Source organism: Salmo salar, unplaced genomic scaffold (genome assembly GCF_905237065.1).
Source record: "Salmo salar unplaced genomic scaffold, Ssal_v3.1, whole genome shotgun sequence".
NCBI classification, from domain to species: domain Eukaryota; kingdom Metazoa; phylum Chordata; class Actinopteri; order Salmoniformes; family Salmonidae; genus Salmo; species Salmo salar.
In genome coordinates, this window is record NW_025549330.1 from 3,597 (window position 1) to 9,878 (window position 6,282).

A 6,282-nucleotide genomic window follows, 5' to 3' on the forward strand; every position below is an offset into this window, starting at 1 on the left:
TACATACATACACACTGTATATATACACATACATACATACATACACACTGTATATATACACATACATACATACATACATACACACTGTATATATACACATACATACATACATACATACATACACACTGTATATATACACATACATAACATACATACACACTGTATATATACACATACATACATACATACATACATACACACTGTATATATACACATACATACATACACACTGTTATATATACACATACATACATACACACTGTATATATACACATACATACACACTGTATATATACACATACATACATACACACTGTATATATACACATACATACATACACACTGTATATATACACATACATACATACACACTGTATATATACACATACATACATACACACTGTATATATACACATACATACACACTGTATATATACACATACATACATACACACTGTATATATACACATACATACATACACACTGTATATATACACATACATACATACACACTGTATATATACACATACATACATACACACTGTATATATACACATACATACATACACACTGTATATATATACATACATACATACATACACACTGTATATATACACATACATACATACACACTGTATATATACACATACATACATACACACTGTATATATACACATACATACATACATATACAGATAAATAAATACAGAAAATGGGTAGAGGAGGTGAATCATCAACCCAGAAAAAATAAACAGAAGGAATTTGAACCCAGTCTGACACAAAGAGAAGATTCATATGGGAGACAAGTCTATACACAATCTATATACACACATACCATTTACCACATAGAAGACTCATATGGGAGACAAGTCTATACACAATCTATATATACACATTACCATTTACCACATAGAAGACTCATATGGGAGACAAGTCTATACACAATCTATATATACACATGTACCATTTACCACATAGAAGACTCATATGGGAGACAAGTCTATACACAATCTATATATACACATGTACCATTTACCACATAGAAGACTCATATGGGAGACAAGTCTATACACAATCTATATACACATACCATTTACCACATAGAAGAGTCATATGGGAGACAAGTCTATACACAATCTATATACACATGTACCATTTACCACGCAGAAGCTAAATATTTTTACAATTTAATTATAGGTAAACATTTTTCTTATATTCCAGGATTTATCTAAATATTCCACAAACGGAAATACACAATGGACAAAAAAACATTTCAATTTCTCCTCATCACTCATCACATACTGCCAGGGTATATCTGGTGGTCTTTCTGGAATAAGAGCAAGCGTATGTCATGGTAGAAAAGGAAATAGAGGATTAAATCAGTTTAATTCTCTATTTCTTTAAGGTCACAATAGTTACATAGTCTTTCCTCCATTTCACCACAATACTGACCTGTATCAATACTCAGAGAAAATATCCCTGATCTTACCTGTTTCAATACTCAGAGAAAATATCCCTGATCTTACCTGTTTCAATACTCAGAGGCAATATCCATGATCGTACCTGTTTCAATACACAGAGACAATATCCCTGAAATAACCTGTTTCAATACGCAGAGACAATATCCCTGATCTGACCTGTTTCAATACTCAGAGACAATATCCCTGATCTGACCTGTTTCAATACTCAGAGGAAATATCCCTGATCTGAACTGTTTCAATACGCAGAGACAATATCCCTGATCTGAACTGTTTCAATACGCAGAGGAAATATCCCTGATCTGAACTGTTTCAATACGCAGAGACAATATCCCTGATCTGAACTGTTTCAATACGCAGAGGCAATATCCCTGATCTGACCTGTTTCAATACACAGAGACAATATCCCTGATCTTCCCTGTGCACATAGAGATCTCTTGCTTTTAGGTAGGTTATACATAATATATCTCTCACACACCAATTCACCCTGAATCAAACAAAAGGTTCTCAATTTGGGTTTATGATTCATCTCCTCCACCCATCTTTTTTTCATGTCGCATCAACAGTTGTTTTTTAATCATATCTATGTCTCCCTTCATTTGGTTTTGGTACAGATGTTCATAGTTACACTGTTGAAAAAGCTCAGACATTTCAGTTGCCCAGGCTTCCCCTATGGATAGATAAATACAATAATCATGAAAAAAGTCATTGATGAAAGAGACTTCAACTAGGACTATAAAATAATGAAGAAACAGTTTAACATTTTGTTATTTTATGGCTTATATTTATTGTAGAAGTTGATAAATAACACCTGGGGACAAAAACGCCTACATCTTCTGACAAAAAGTGTTAAAATGCATAACATTCCCTTTCAGGATCCATATTTTGGTGTTTATAAGGTAAAGGACACCTGATATTTAAAGCCTTTTTGAATCCACATTTTACACTAAATAAGAACTGATATTTCTTGTGGACAGAAAAGACACCACATGGTAGGAATGACTCAGCAGCACCTAGACACTAGTTTAGTGGATTCCAAATGTTCCCTCTACTTTATTCTAGATTATTGACCTGAAATACTCACTTTACTTGGAAACTGAGTTGCAGTTTAGAGGTTAAACTATGAGCTGCTCTGTCATCTCAAAATGACCCTGTACAGATACTTTCTTATATTCAGTTTCAACTGTAGTCAAGGTGTCACCCTTCATATAACAACAGTAACCAGAGGGTGGAGCTAACAGTCAGTTTCAACTGTAGTCAAGGAGTCACCCTTCATATAACAACAGTAACCAGAGGGTGGAGCTAACAGTCAGTTTCAACTGTAGTCAAGGTGTCACCCTTCATATAACAACAGTAACCAGAGGGTGGAGCTAACAGTCAGTTTCAACTGTAGTCAAGGAGTCACCCTTCATATAACAACAGTAACCAGAGGGGTGGAGCTAACAGTCAGTTTCAACTGTAGTCAAGGAGTCACCCTTCATATAACAACAGTAACCAGAGGGTGGAGCTAACAGTCAGTTTCAACTGTAGTCAAGGAGTCACCCTTCACATAACAACAGTAACCAGAGGGTGGGGCTAACAGTCAGTTTCAACTGTAGTCAAGGTGTCACCCTTCACATAACAACAGTAACCAGAGGGTGGGGCTAACAGTCAGTTTCAACTGTAGTCAAGGTGTCACCCTTCACATAACAACAGTAACCAGAGGGTGGGGCTAACAGTCAGTTTCAACTGTAGTCAAGGAGTCACCCTTCATATAACAACAGTAACCAGAGGGTGGAGCTAACAGTCAGTTACAACTGTAGTCAAGGAGTCACCCTTCACATAACAACAGTAACCAGAGGGTGGAGCTAACAGTCAGTTTCAACTGTAGTCAAGGAGTCACCCTTCACATAACAACAGTAACCAGAGGGTGGGGCTAACAGTCAGTTTCAACTGTAGTCAAGGAGTCACCCTTCATATAACAACAGTAACCAGAGGGTGGGGCTAACAGTCAGTTTCAACTGTAGTCAAGGAGTCACCCTTCACATAACAACAGTAACCAGAGGGTGGAGCTAACAGTCAGTTTCAACTGTAGTCAAGGTGTCACCCTTCACATAACAACAGTAACCAGAGGGTGGGGCTAACAGTCAGTTTCAACTGTAGTCAACGAGTCACCCTTCACATAACAACAGTAACCAGAGGGTGGAGCTAACAGTCAGTTACAACTGTAGTCAAGGAGTCACCCTTCATGTAACAACAGTAACCAGAGGGTGGGGCTAACAGTCAGTTTCAACTGTAGTCAAGGAGTCACCCTTCACATAACAACAGTAACCAGAGGGTGGGGCTAACAGTCAGTTACAACTGTAGTCAAGGAGTCACCCTTCATGTAACAACAGTAACCAGAGGGTGGAGCTAACAGTCAGTTACAACTGTAGTCAAGGAGTCACCCTTCATATAACAACAGTAACCAGAGGGTGGGGCTAACAGTCAGTTACATGAGACAGCAGTAACGTGACATTGTTCTGAATCTTGCTTAAAAAATGTTATAGTCCTTCTTCAAGACATCTCTCTTACATTATTTTAGCTAAACTTATAATTTACTCGAAATCAGGTTTAGTTGTGTTTTTCCCCTGTAAGGTGTGTAAGTGCTGGATAATAACTAAAAGATTGAGAAACCCTGAGATAAACATAAAACCATATAATGTAAAAGCTCCTCCGCCATCTTTACCAGACGTTTTACTGATAACATGTAGACCTACTGATTAGTTTCCACTTTGAAAACTGCTGTCTGTCAGCAACTCAGCTCAAGTAGCAGTTCTACTAACTAGTAATATATCATTCCTGGTATTCATTCACATACTCTGTCATTTAGAATGAATTATTGTTCATAAATACTTACTTTATTTGTCAGTATTGTCCATATAGTGTTTTCTGCTCTGTCATCTCAAAATGGATCCTGTACAAAATCACATATTTACTTTCAGTCACCTCCTGGGTGGTGCAGTGGTCTAAACCACCCCATCTGAACAGTTTCTCACCAACTGGCCACCTGGTCTATAGAGACTAAATGACTATACACTCTACGCTGCACACCACATCAACGGGGATGTGGTGGAGGGTAAACCCACGTAAACGCGCTTACGCACCTTTTTATTTGTAAAATAGCGTTTACTCAACTTTGTATTTTGTTAATTATCGTTTACCACTTCTTATGCGTTTCCAGCGTTAAGCCTAAATTCCATCGTGGAAAACGGGCCCAGGTTGGTCAGCATGATAAAGAATCATATCTCAAGCCTACTCTGTCTATTGAATGTCTGACTACGACCTAACTTTATAATAGTTATATGTAGCCAAGACTTACCAGAGTCTGTACGTCTGTCCTTCAAATCAACACATTTATCCTGCTTCTAATGTTGCTGAGAAATGTGCGCTACATTTTGTAACCACAGTTACTTTCACTTTCATATGAGGAAATCACGTCCCTTCTGACGTCACCGGTGTATGGGTAAATAATGATGACAGAAGAGATCTACTAACTAGTAATAATATGTAATTCCAGGTATTCATTATCTTACTCTGTCCTTTATTGTTCAGAAATACTTTATTTGTACTTCTCTCCATATAGTGTGTTTTCCTCTTTTGTCATCTCACCATGGATCCTGCACTCAGCCGTCTCCCCACCCTGATAATAAAGTGTTTTATTGGTATCTTCCACTAGATGGCAGTAAACACCTGCTGTAACTAGACTTTACAACAGCATTCCTTATTCATAAAGGCAGTGTCTCAAAGGAGGAGTGCTGAACCAGGATCAGCTCCCCCTGTCTATGTAATCTGATTCATTATGATCTAGGATCAGGTCCCCCCTCTCCATGTAATCTGATTCATTATGATCTAGGATCAGGTCCCCCCTCTCCATGTAATCTGATTCATTATGATCTAGGATCAGGTCCCCCCTCTCCATGTAATCTGATTCATTATGATCTAGGATCAGGTCCCTCCTCTCCATGTAATCTGATTCATTATGATCTAGGATCAGGTCCCTCCTCTCCATGTAATCTGATTCATTATGATCTAGGATCAGGTCCCCCCCTCTCCATGTAATCTGATTCATTATGATCTAGGATCAGGTCCCTCCTCTCCATGTAATCTGATTCATTATGATCTAGGATCAGGTCCCTCCTCTCCATGTAATCTGATTCATTATGATCTAGGATCAGGTCCCCCCTCTCCATGTAATCTGATTCATTATGATCTAGGATCAGGTCCCCCCTCTCCATGTAATCTGATTCATTATGATCTAGGATCAGGTCCCCCTCTCCATGTAATCTGATTCATTATGATCTAGGATCAGGTCCCCCCTCTCCATGTAATCTGATTCATTATGATCTAGGATCAGGTCCCCCTCTCCATGTAATCTGATTCATTATGATCTAGGATCAGGTCCCCCCCTCTCCATGTAATCTGATTCATTATGATCTAGGATCAGGTCCCTCCTCTCCATGTAATCTGATTCATTATGATCTAGGATCAGGTCCCTCCTCTCCATGTAATCTGATTCATTATGATCTAGGATCAGGTCCCCCCCCCTCTCCATGTAATCTGATTCATTATGATCTAGGATCAGGTCCCTCCTCTCCATGTAATCTGATTCATTATGATCTAGGATCAGGTCCCTCCTCTCCATGTAATCTGATTCATTATGATCTAGGATCAGGTCCCCCCCTCTCCATGTAATCTGATTCATTATGATCTAGGATCAGGTCCCCCTCTCCATGTAATCTGATTCATTATGATCTAGGATCAGGTCCCCCTCTCCATGTAATCT

The 6,282-nt window shown here is 38.5% G+C and overlaps 1 long non-coding RNA gene across 1 annotated transcript; it reads right to left on the reverse strand.

Annotated features, from left to right (window-relative positions):
* Positions 1 to 1,008: 1,008 nt before the first annotated feature.
* LOC123736397 (uncharacterized) lies at positions 1,009 to 5,375 on the reverse strand. The gene is made up of 4 exons (XR_006766099.1): positions 4,819 to 5,375; positions 4,357 to 4,413; positions 1,490 to 2,148; positions 1,009 to 1,452 (listed from the first exon to the last, which is right to left on the reverse strand). It is a non-coding gene; the product is annotated as an uncharacterized lncRNA (long non-coding RNA).
* Positions 5,376 to 6,282: the final 907 nt, after the last annotated feature.